General features: G+C 38.0%; 1 pseudogene; it reads left to right on the forward strand.

Annotated features, from left to right (window-relative positions):
- The first annotated feature begins 633 nt into the window (after positions 1–633).
- On the forward strand, positions 634–1564 carry LOC122743818 (annotated as a pseudogene).
- The last annotated feature ends 11370 nt before the right edge of the window (positions 1565–12934 follow it).

Below are 12934 nucleotides of genomic sequence, written 5' to 3' on the forward strand. Positions count from 1 at the left end.
ATCTCTGCCCTAGGTGACTTATAGGTAATCAGAACTGACCCTAGACAGATGCTGTACTCCTTCCCTCCCTGAGGCAGTAAGCAATCAGATATAGGTTATACATGTGCAATTATATTAATCATTACCATATTAGTCATTTTGTACAAGAAAACTAAAATAGAAAAAGTGAAAGTAAGTGAAAAACAGCATGCTTCAGTCTGTGTTCAATCAATATCAGTTCTTTCTTTGGACGTGGATAGTATTCTTCATTATTAGTCTTTTGGGATTGTCTTGAATCATTGTATTGCTGAGAGTAGTTAAGTCATTCTCAGTTCTTCTCAGTTGTGGCTCTGTGCACAACATTCTCCTGGTTCTGCTCACTTCACTATAACATCAGTTCATATAAGTCTTTCCAGGCCTTTCTGAAATCATCCTGCTTGTCATTTTTATATCACTATGATATTCTATTATAATCATATACCACAGCTTGTTCAGACATTCCCAAATTGATGGGCATTCTTTTGATTTCCAGTTCTTAGACACCACAAAAAGAGCTGCTTCCCACCAGTGTGCACTTGCCTCTTCCCTGCTTCCACATGTACCCACCCCTCCTGTCTTTCTTAAGGGTTTAAACTTGCCACTTCAACATTCTTCATGGGTGATGATATTGCTGTGTTCATAGTTGACAATGGCTCCATACTGTGCAAAGCTTGCTTTTCAGGAGATGATGCCCCTCGGGCTGTCATCCCTTCCATTGCCGAGTGCCCCAGACATTAGGGTGTGATGGTGGGTATAGGCTAGAAAGACAGCTCCTCAGGGGACAAAGCCCAGAGCAAGGGAGGCATTCTGACCATGAATGATCTGAACATGGTATTGTCACAAGTGGGATGACATAGAGAAGACATGGCATCCTACTTTCTACAGTGAGCTCCATGTGACCCTTGAAAAGCATCCTGAGCAACTTATAGAAGACAGTCGTGAACTTCAAAGCCAACAGAGAAAAGATCACACATACTATGTCTGAGACCTTCAACACCCCAGCCATGTACATTGGCATCCAGGCTGTGCTGTCCCATCTGGTCATACCATTGATATTATAATGGACTCCATTGATAGTGAGACTCACACTGTGGCCATCTTTGAAGGTTATACCCTTACTCATGCCATCTTCTGTCAGGATCCAGCTGGCCATAATTGGATGGACTACTTCATGAAGATCTTGACCAAGAGAGGGTGCAGTTTCACTACCATAGCTGAGATGGAAATTATGTGTGACATCAAGAAGCTGTGTTATGTAGCCCAAGACTTTGAGCAACAGATGACCGTTGCTACACCTAGCTCTTCTCTGGAAAAGAGCTACGAATTCCCTGGTGGTCAGATTATCACCATTGGCAGTAAGAAGTTCCAGTGACCAGAAGGTCTCTTCCAACCATTTCTCTTAGGTATGAAATCCTGTGGAATCCATGAAACTACCTTTAATTCCATCATGAAGTGTGATGTTTACATCCATAAGGATATCTATGCCAATACTGCATTATCTGGTGATACCACCCTGTACCCAGGTATTGTTGACAGGATGCAATAGAATGAAAATCAAGATCATTCCCTAAGCTGAGCACAAATTCTCTGACTGGATTGGAGGCTGCATTTTGGCCTCTCTCTCCACCTTCCAGCAGATGTGGATCAGCAAGAAGGAACATGATAGGGGCAGCTAGGTAGTGCAGTGGATAGAACACCAGCCTTGGAGTCAGGAGGACCTGAGTTCAAATCCGGCCTCAAACACTTGACACAACTAGCTTTGTGACCCTGGGCAAGTCACTTAACCCTAATTGCCTCACCAAAAAAAAAAAGAGGAAGAAGAAGAAGAACGAACATGATGTATCTGGGCCCCACATTGTCCACCACAAATACTTCTATGTGGTCTATTTGTGTGTGTGTGTGTGGGGGGGTTGGTCAAAGGGTGTGACATGATAATGCCCCCTCCCCACCCAAGACATGAACTTGGCATTGCTTTTTTTTTTTTTGCTTTGTTTTGTTTTCTGGTGCTTTACTCAGATTTTTAAAAAATGGAACACTGAGGGGCATCTAGGCAGTGTAGTGGATAGAGCACTGACCCTAGATTCAGGAGTACCTGAGTTCAAATCCAGCCTCAGACACTTGACACTTAACAAGCTGTGTGACCTTGGGCAAGTCACTTAACCCCAATTGCCTCACCAAAAAAAAAAAAAAACCCGGAACACTGAAAGTGATGAGCAGTGTTAAGTGTGATAAAAGCAAACATCCCCAGAGTTCTATAATGCATCTTTAGGACTCTGATTGTACATTTGTTTGTTTGTTTGTTTTTTAAATAGTCATTCCAAATAGTTTATAATGCATTATTTTAGAGAGTTACTTGTCTCTATGAAGGCTGTGCTGGTCTACACAAAGGAGCTGTTTAACATAAATCCAGACCTGGGAGGGGGGAGGGGAAGAGGTTCTAGTATTATTGTTTTACATGTAAATTATTTAATATTTTTTTCAAAAACAAAACAAAACTTTTCGTATCTTCTGCCTTAATGCTCATTCCTTTTTTTACATATTTTCAGAGCCATGATTACTGGAGTCCTAAATTTTCTCCCTGTCCCCAACATAGATGTGAATGAATACTTTACAGTCTCCCCCAGGGGAATTCTGTGAGATTGGTTCCAGTACGTGGGGGAGGGGAGGATTTGCCTCTACACTGACTTAAGGCCAGTTCAAATTAAAGTATGCATGTTAAAGAAAAAAAAAATTCTTTTAATCAATATTTTTTTATATTGCCTAAATTTCCCCTAGTATCCTTCACTGTCCTTCCTGGGGATCCATCGCACATAATAAAGACTTAAGGAATAAAGAAAAAGAGGAAAAATAAAGTTGCTAAAAAGTCCATTTCTTAGTTTGATGGCATGTTTGCAGCTCTAGCATGTTTTTTGTTGTTGTTGTTCACCTGACGCATAATAAATTTTACGTGAGTCTTTCATTGTTCTCCCATTTGCCTTTGCTTTTCTAAAAAGCAAATTGCTTGTATTTCTTGTAAGCAACGTGGTTTTGTGTTCTTAGCCAATCTGTCACTTTTTAAAAATTGGATTTTTAGCCCATTTGCATTTAAAGTTTTGAGTTACATCTATGTTTTTCTTCATGTCTCTAATTTTTTTTTCTGAATTAGGAATTCTCCCTTTCCCTTTTAAGATAGTACTTTTCCCCTACAATTATTTTTGTTTAATCTAATGAAAGGTAACCCTATTCCCACAAGCTCTTTCTCTCACCTTACTCCTTTCTAATTTATTAACCATTTCCTAGTTTCAGTTTTATTTATCGATTCAATTCTTTTTTTTTTTTGCGGGCAATGGGGGCTAAGTGACTTGCCCAGGGTCACACAGCTAGTAAGTGTCAAGTGTCTGAGGCTGGATTTGAACTCAGGTACTCCTGAATCCAGGGCCAGCGCTTTAACCACTGCGCCATCTAGCTGCCCCCTAATTCTTTTTTTTATTATATAATTCTTTTCCTTTTCCCTCATATTTTTCCCCTCTCACTTAAGTGATTAACTCAAAATCTTTCCTTCTGTCTTCTTCTCTAACCTCTTTTCTTAGTGTTTTTTTTTTGTTTGTTTTCTATCCCTTTTTTTTCCTAAGGGAAAGAATATTTATATTATTCTTTTTATTATTTCTCTTTCCTTTTTTATATTAAAAATTTTATTCTTTGATATATTCCCTTATGTATGTTTATTCCTTTTTTAGTCTTATCATGCTCCTCATTAAATCAAAGCTTCTAAAAGTATGAAGTTTGTGTTCCCTCTTCTATGCTTTTTGCCTTATAGAACTTGCCTACCTATCCCCTTTATTCTACTGTGTCTCACTCTTTTTTTTTAATGGGGCAATGAGGGTTAAGTGACTTGCCCAAGGTCACACAGCTAGTAAAGTATTAAGTATCTGAGGCTGGATTTGAACTCAGTCCTCCTTAATCCAGGGCCAGTGCTATATCCACTGCATCACCTAGCTGCCCCCCTGTTATGTCTCATTCTTAGCAAAAATCATTTCTTGAGGGAAATTATGAAGACAAAAGTATTTCTCAGTGGTAGAAATTTCCCTGTGTCCCAAGTATGGGGTCCAGTTCTATCCCTCCATCCCATGAACATTTTCTTTCTCATTTGCCATGCAATCTCCTTTCTGTTCTATGCCCTCCCACGTTTTTTGATGCTGGTTGCTACCAAGAGCTGATTCCATTTCTCCTGAGGTAGAATATTGTCTGCTGAGGTACTACACTGTCTCAGCAAAGAGGCCTTCCTACCCACTAAACCCTTGCTAATTAGACTCTTTGTAAAGTCCCCAAGGTATTATTCTTAAGTGAGCCTCCTCCCACCATCGAGATATTTCCCTTTCTTTCACTCCCATTTTAACCCTTCTCTTTGTCTCCTTACCCATTTTTCTGTAGTCCTTCTTCATGATGAGAGATATTAGGAGTTATTTTCCCTTTGTGGTGTACCATAGTCTTAATTAATATACATCAAACATTCCCATCTCTCTCTTCCACTTGCCCTTTCCCCTTTAATGCACAATCACATTCTGCAATGTAGTGCCACAAAATATAGTGATTCCCCTTAGGGAAGGTTACTGAATTTAGTCCATAATATTTCAGATTTGCTACTCTAGCAACAATTCTTCTTTTTCTTTAACTTCGACTTTTTTTTTTTTTTGTAGGTGACAGGTGCTAAGTGACTTGCCCAGGGTCACACGGCTAGTAAATGTCAAGTGTCTGAGGCCAGATTTGAACTCAGATCCTCTTGAATCCAAGGCTGGTGCTTTATCCACTTCACCACCTAGCTGCCCCTAACTTCGACTTTTATCTTTATCCCATGGTGTCCTTTTAGAAAGAAGACTCTAATGGCCCCTCTTGTTATTTTTTAAAAGTTCATTGGTATTTTTCTCTTTTGTTTTTTTTCAATAGTCACTATAAATGAGGTAGTTCATTTTATTACTTTTACTTTCCTTGGTAGTTGTATTTTTTTACCTTTGTTATGTTTTTGTTATTTGGTGAATTCACAAGTCAAATAATCTGCATATATATGCATATGCAAATACAAAATCTGCATATACATACAAATGTATATATACATATATAAAATCTGCACACATATACATATGTGTATATATAGTGTGTGTGTGTATCTGTGTGTAAAATCTCATATGAATGTTTCAAATGTTCTTCCATTAGACTATCCTCTTTTTAAAAATTAAAAAATTTATGTTATTACACATATAATATATAAATACACACATATATGACATATATTATGCATATTTGCTACATTATTACATTTAGATATACCTAGATATATTCTAGTACATATAACTTAGTATTTTAAATCTTTCTTCTTTTTTTTTTAAACAGGCAATTTTCTCTTTTTTTATACAGGTAAATAAATGTTTTATGAATAACATATACATATCAATTTATATAAATAAAACATATGGCAAATTTGTTTAAATATAATTACTACATAAATAAGACCTAAGTAACTCATATATGTACAACATATATTTGTATTCCCAACACTTAGAACAGTGCCTGGTACTTATGGTACTTATGACCCTTATTTAATATTTATTGACTGCGATTTTATTAAACATCTATCTTTTTTCCATTGATTCCTCAGGTTTGTAGGGCATGTCATTTTTGGTTGCATATTGAGTTCCTTTCATTTTTAGAATATGTTATTTCACCCATTTCTGCAATTCCTGGTGAGTATGGAATAGTCTTATATTATTTGAATTTCCTTTTCCTTATATTTGTAGGTTTTTCCTCCTCTTCACTTTCAGAATTCGTTTGTCATCTTTGGGTTTTTTTTTTTCTGGAAGTGAGCTATGAATTATTTAAATTGATGCTTTATTTTATGTATTCAGAAGTTTGGGGCAGTTTTCTTATATTATTTCTTGCATCATAGTGTTCAAGTTTTATGACTTGTCATGTTATTCTGGGAGGCCTATGATCCTTAAATTGTCTCTATCCATACTGTTTTCAAGATTAATGTGTTTTGTTTGTATAGTAATCCTGAATCCTTTTAATGTTATGTCTTTTTGCTTTTCTTCATCCACATTGTCCTTGACTTTAGTGTTTTTGTATTACCAATTTGTTGTTCTCTTTTGCTTGTGTGGGGATATTAGATATTGTATATTCCAATTTTTCTATCCTACCATATATTTCTGCATGCAGTATATAAACTCAGCTTTTTTGTCTCATCTAAATTCTGCTCTGAAGATTCTGATTTTTCTGTTGAACCATTCATCATCTAACATTCTACTGAATTTCCACACTCTCTTGGGAATCTACAGGGTTCTGTATTTTATCAGGTATTGGTTAGATTTCTTTTTTCTCTTCCATTATTTGTTTAGAGACATTTGCAACTGTTTAAATATCTTGTTACTCATCTGATTTTAGTGTCTTCCCTTTTGATTTGTCTACTTGTGCTCTTGGGGTATTTGGGGTGTTAAGGACTAGCATGTCTAGCTTGAGGTCTTGCCAAGCTCTTTTCAGGGCTGCCTATCCACCTTTGGTGTATACCTGTCATCTACTTCTTACTTGTGGCCCCAAGAAGCTGTAGCATTGCAGAGTGGCCACACTCTGGTAAAACCTCCAGGGCAGACAGACTAAACCAGAGCCACTATAGGCAGACTCTAAGTTGTTCAGTATTTTCTAATCTTCATAGGTAGAGTTTCTTTACCATGAATTCCCTTCACTTGTGAAATAACTTGTCTAATTGCCATCCCCTCAAATATTTCTGGTGATGATATATGGCTTTTTATCATATAACACTATAATTTCAAGGAATCAAAATTGAAAGTGAATCAAAGGACAATGGAAGGATTTATGGTGTCAGGTACTGCTAAGCACCTGGATACAAGGAAATGCAAGAAAAAAAAATGTACCTGCTCTGAAAGAGTTCACAATATAATGGGTGAGACAACATGCATATAACCATGTACAAATAAGATACATGCAGGATAAATTGACTGTAGCTTCAGAAGGAAGGTACTACAATTGAGCACTGGGAAAGGTTTAGGGCAGAAGGTGAGACTTTAGCTGAGACTTTAAAAAGCCAGGGAAGCTAGGATGTGGAGATGATGATGGATAGAGTCCTGAGCATGGGGGGTGGGGGTGGAGGAGCCAGTCAAAATGCTCAGAGTACAGAGATTGAGCATTGTATTTTAAGAATGACAAGGAGCGCAGTGTCACTGGATCACGAAATGCGTGGAGAAGAGTAATATGAAAGAACGCTGGAAAGGTGGGCACAGAACAGGTTATGAAAGGCTTTAAAAGCCCAAAAGATGATTTTATAGTTGATCCTGAAGGGGATGAGGAATCACTAGGGTTTATTGAAGGAGAAGTGACATGGTCTGACCTGTGCTTTAGGAAGATCAATTTGACAGCTAGTGCAGGATGGATTGGAGTGGTGAAAGGATTGCTAGAGAGAAAGAGAGAGAGAGAGAGAGAGAGACAGACAGACAGACAGACAGACAGACAGACAGACAGACTAACCAGCAGACTATGGCATTGCAATAGTCTAATGCAATCTGTGCCAGAGTGGTGATGACGTCGAAATAGAGGAGATATACAGAAGAGATATTATCAAAGTAGAAAGGGCAGCAATTGGTGATTAATTTGGTATGGTGGTGGGTGAAAGAATAAAGAGTCATAGATGATACCCAGGTTGGGAGCCTGAGTGCTTAGGAGGATTGTGGTATCCTTGGCAGTAATAGGGAAGTTGGGAAGAAAAGAAGGCAATGGATTCAGTTTTGGACATTCTATTTAAGATATCTATAGAACATAGAGTTTGAGATGTCCAATAGGCAGCAGGAGTTATGAGACTAGAGATTAGGTGAGAGGTTATGGCTGGTAAAGTAGACATGAGTCATCTGTATAGAGATGATCATTGACTCTACTGGGAACTGATGAGATCACTAAGTAGTTAATATAGAGGGAGAAAGAGAAAAGGGCCCAGGACCGGGCCTTTAGGGTCAGTCATGAACATCAGTATGATCGGGATAAATATCCTTCAAAAGAGACAAGAGTGATCAGAGAGGTTGAAAGAGAACTAGGGGAGAACAATGTCAGGGAAAACTTAGAGAGAAGATATATCATGGAGAAGAAGTTGATTGACAGTGTCAAAGCATTCAGAGAGGACCAGAACGATCAGAATTGAGAAAAGGCCATTCAATTTGGCAATTAAGGGATTGATTGTAATTCAGTTAGAGTTGAATGAATCCAGATGTATTGGGAGAGAGTGGCTTAACAAGTGTATAAAAGACATATAGGAATAGCAAATTGTGCATAGTAGATTTCACATGTAATTATCTTTTTAAATTTACTATATTATGGAAATGCTTTTTTCCATAAATCAAAAATAAATTTTTAAAAAGACATATAGGTTGTCAGGAGAATTCTGGATTCAAATTTCACCTGACACTTACTGGTTGTATATCTTAGCAAGTCATTTAATTTGTCTGAGGCTCAATTTTTTCATCTGTGAAATAAGGTTGATGATACTTATACTCTCCATCTCACAGCGTCATCCGGTATAAAAAATGCAAAGTACTTTGGAAACTGTAATATATTATATAAATATAAGTCATTAATTGATAGAGCATCAGGCTGGGAAGCAGTAAGACTTGAGTTTGAATCTTGCCTCAAATACCAGCTATGTGAACGGAATACTCAACCTCTCCCAGCCTCAGTTTCTTCATCTGTAAAATGGATCTTTGTCTTAATTAAATAACACCTGCCTTATAGGGTTGTTGTGAAGATTAAGTGGACTAATATATTATTCGCAAACCTTATGTAAATATTAACTGTTATTATGTTAAAAGGGCACAAATAATTAAACTGAAATAGGTGGGTGGGATGATGAGTTCTCACTAAATTTGTGATCAAGAGGACCCAGTACAAAAGTCTGAAACACCACAACTTCACTTTGTGTTTTCATGAAAATTCTTCTGAACTCTTTGCCCTCCTTCCCTGATACCAAATTGACAGAACAATCAGTATGATTTTAGGCTTTGGTTTCAACGTCTGGATCTCTGGATTGTTAAAAATTGTTTCACATCACTGGTTATCTAAAACTCCTGGAACTCAAGGGTTTCTCCTTACAGGAGAAAGGACAGAGCTGGGAATCTAAAAAGAGACTGATTCTCAAATTGTCTCTCGGCAGTGATCACATCCTCGTGGGATATTGGAAGAGGGAGGTCAGCCAAAGTCTTTATCTGCAATAGAAGCATCGTCCCTCAAGGAGTTTTCCAGATGGAAAAGGCTTTCTGAGTTTCTCACTTCCTGGGGCACTCAGTAAATCTAAGTAAGGGCTTCTGTTTTCACCAAGAGAATAAACTGCTCGGGTACAATACGCTGTCACAGTGTCTTACACATTGTAGGAGCTCAGTAAACATTTCTTGACTAAACAAATGAACACTCCACTAAAGTCTTACTCATAAGCATGGCCAGGTATGCCAGCATACCCAAACACAAGCAGCCCATGCTCTATGCATGCCGATCATTATACGATGCCTCATGTTAGCATGGGGATGATGCTGGGTTCACAAAGGTCATGACAGTGGAATCCAAACTCTCACAGGTTTTTACCAATCTGGAAAGAATTTAGGAATGGGAGGAAGAAGGGAAAGAAGGAGCCAGAGGAAAGGAAGAGGAATAGTCTGTAGAAGAGACCACTGGATCAGAAATCTTAGTTTCCATTTTCCATTATTCTGTTGACATTTCAATGATTTGTGATTCTTCTCAATGCCTGAGTTTTCTAACATCTTGCTTATTACCTGGTCAAGGCATTGATCTTGGGCAAATCACTTAATCTTTCCAGGCCTCACTTTCCTTATCTGCAAAGTAAATAGAGATAAGGAAATGGAGGTTAAGTCAGTCAATAAATGTTTTAAGCACTTTCTCCATGCTAAGCACTGGGGCTACATAAACAAATAAAACCAAAGACTGCCCCTGCCCTCAAGAAGCTTACAATCTAACGGGAAAGACAACACACAAATGGAAGCTGAAAGTGAGGGGGGCGGGGGGGGGGGGTGAGAAATAGAAATTACACCAGGATTATAGTCGAAGGATCATTGACTTTACAGATCTTCAGGTCCAACCCCATCACTTTACAGATGAGGAAACTGATACGCAGAAAAATTATTTAACTCACAAGAGATCAGTGGCTGGAAGAGATAACAAAGCGGATTCACCCCCAGATCAACTCACTCCAAGCCAGGGTCTTTTCCATGATATCATGGTTTTTCTCAAATGTCACGTTGATTCCCCAAGCACAGAAACTACTGCCATGTGAAGGGTCAGAGGGCAAAAAAAAAAGTTAGTAACTAAGGTATAAATTAGTATGTCTACAGAAAAGGGGTTGAGAAAAAGGCTGCCTTCTTATGAGGAGTCTAGAGTAATTCACTGACAAGAAAGATGTGAGAAGGAGTGGCATATATTGGGTCAATGATGATTCCAAAGTTTCTGCCCTCAGGACTGAATTAAAGAACGTGGCTGGAGTCAAAGACGTGAAGCAGAGATTTCTTAGTCCAGAGCCTTTGAAGTGTTGTGTAACCAAAAGGTATGGGGTAGAAAGATGCTGACAAAGACAGACATTCCAAGCAGAAGGAGGTAAATTGGTCTAAGTGAATCCAAGGAGGGGATAGACCTATAGGTAACCCATCCTGCAAAGAAGCCTATGCAGGCTCATTAATGCATTTAACCACCTGACCAAAGACATTCCTTATTCAGGCTAACCCTAGAGGACCCTATATAACTAAGGAGCTCTTTGAAGATGAAAAACTCTTTTAAATGCTAAATATGATGATGACCAAGAGTGAAACTAATCTCATGGAGAAAGAAATAAAAATACATGTTATCAGTGACGTGATTCCCGCAGCTCCCTTGATTGCAATGAAGTCTTGCTGTTGCTCTGGACCCACAGAGAAATGAGGAGGGGAAAGACAAGCGTAGAGGTCGAAAGAGTCAGTTCAGAGAAACAAGATTGTACTTTAATGTAAAACACTGAAAAGGAGGGCGGGGAGGGAAGAGGGGGAAGGCTTTAAACAAGAAGAAAGCTCAGAGTGGTGGGAGAAAGAACTCTTAAGACACAAGATGTCAAATGTTAAGGCCTAAGAAGAGAAGGCTCAGTGGCATCTGAAGCCACCCTGAGATTGGCCTGCCCAAGAAGAAAGGAAATATGAGCTGCTGAAGTGGAGGTCATTAACTTTTGGGAGAAGGACATATTCGTCACATTTGAAAGGAGCAAGCACCAGGCTGAATTTGTGACGGGAAATGCAATGAGGGAAGTAAAAGAAAATGGCCTTTCCTACTGGCCTGGGAAAAGATTTGAAGCTGGTGGAGAATGAGCAATTCTGAAAAAAAAAGAGAATGTCATCCTTGGATCTGCTCTCTCTCCAACTCTTTTCTTTCAGTCTAGGTCTTTTATAAATTCTAGCTGAAATGATGTTTGAATAATAACCAGAAGGAAGAGGGAAAAGCAGGAGGGCCCTAGCAGAAAGGACAAAGTGGGATTTTCTTTCTATGACACTGACAAGGTTTCTTCTTCATTCACTTATATCCATCTACTTATAAGGAGACAGATTTGGTATTCGGTGATTGGAAATGATGAAATAGGTGGGAAAATGGCTGAGAAAGTAATTCCTGATTTTTTTAACAAACAAACCAAATCATATTATCTCTGGTTTTTTTTTTCTGTCTTCTATGTTTTCAGATGAGAAAAGGAATCCTGCTGTTTCTATAACTACTTTCAGGGACTTCTAGAGTTTAAATTTAAGCCTGCAGAGATGTTTTTTTAAGAAACGACTTTCTCAGGAGGGGACAACATGTTATAATATAAAGAGCTCTAGACTGAGATTTAGGACACCTGGTTTCTATTTCTGTCTGTTTCAATACCTAATTTTCTGACCTTGGGCATATTACTTAATCAGGGTGAGCCTCAACTCCCTCATCTATATGAAGAGATCATTGAATGAGATAATCTCTTAGTAACTTTCCACATCTAACACTACAAATAGGAGCAATGTGTAGGGTTACCCTTGGTGCTGAATTTTGGGATTATGAAGATTTGCATTGTCTCTGGAAATGTGCAAAAAAATGCTTTCTTTTAGATGTTAACATATGAATTCAGTGGAAATAGTTGGATTGAATTATAATTCAGATTTGCTTTTTCTAAGTTATGAGCCAGTAGTGTAAGAGACAACAACAATAATGGTAGTGGTAGTATAGTAACCAATCCCAAGATCACCTCCATTTCAATCTCACTGGAATAAATGAGAACAAGAAAATAAGAAAAATAATAAGAAAACCTTATTTGAAGTCCAACCCAAGAGCCATACTGTGAGCAAGGAAACTGGTAAGTCTAGATTAGATGAAATGAGAACAGAAATTGAGGAGTTGTTTAGGATTAAAAATCTGATAAACCTAAGGGCATTGCAATTGCATATTTAATATGAGCCTCACAAGTGTGGGGTTTATAATAATGTCACAATAGCATTTCTGTCATACTCATTATTCTAATAATGAAAACGGGGTAGAAATAGTCTCAAATGATTTTAAAAAGGAGATGGACATACTTGGACTAGAACTCTAGACATTCTCTTTTGAATTTGATTTTGTGAATCCAACTAATAGACCAACTATACCAAAAGAGTAATTTTAAGAATCTAATATCTGCTATACCCATCATAAGTGAATACATTCTCTGACATTATTTAACAGAAAGTATAAAAAAATTAAAGACCTTATATAACATTATATGTTGTGGCCATTACCATGGTAAGGATTGTATGAGGAAAGATGCAATTATTTAGTAATCCTTCTAGGGCGGCTAGGTGGCGCAGTGGATAGAGCACCGGCCCTGGAGTCAGGAGTACCTGAGTTCAAATCCGGCCTCAGA

The sequence above is a fragment of the Dromiciops gliroides genome, chromosome 1 (assembly GCF_019393635.1).
Source record: "Dromiciops gliroides isolate mDroGli1 chromosome 1, mDroGli1.pri, whole genome shotgun sequence".
NCBI lineage: Eukaryota > Metazoa > Chordata > Mammalia > Microbiotheria > Microbiotheriidae > Dromiciops > Dromiciops gliroides.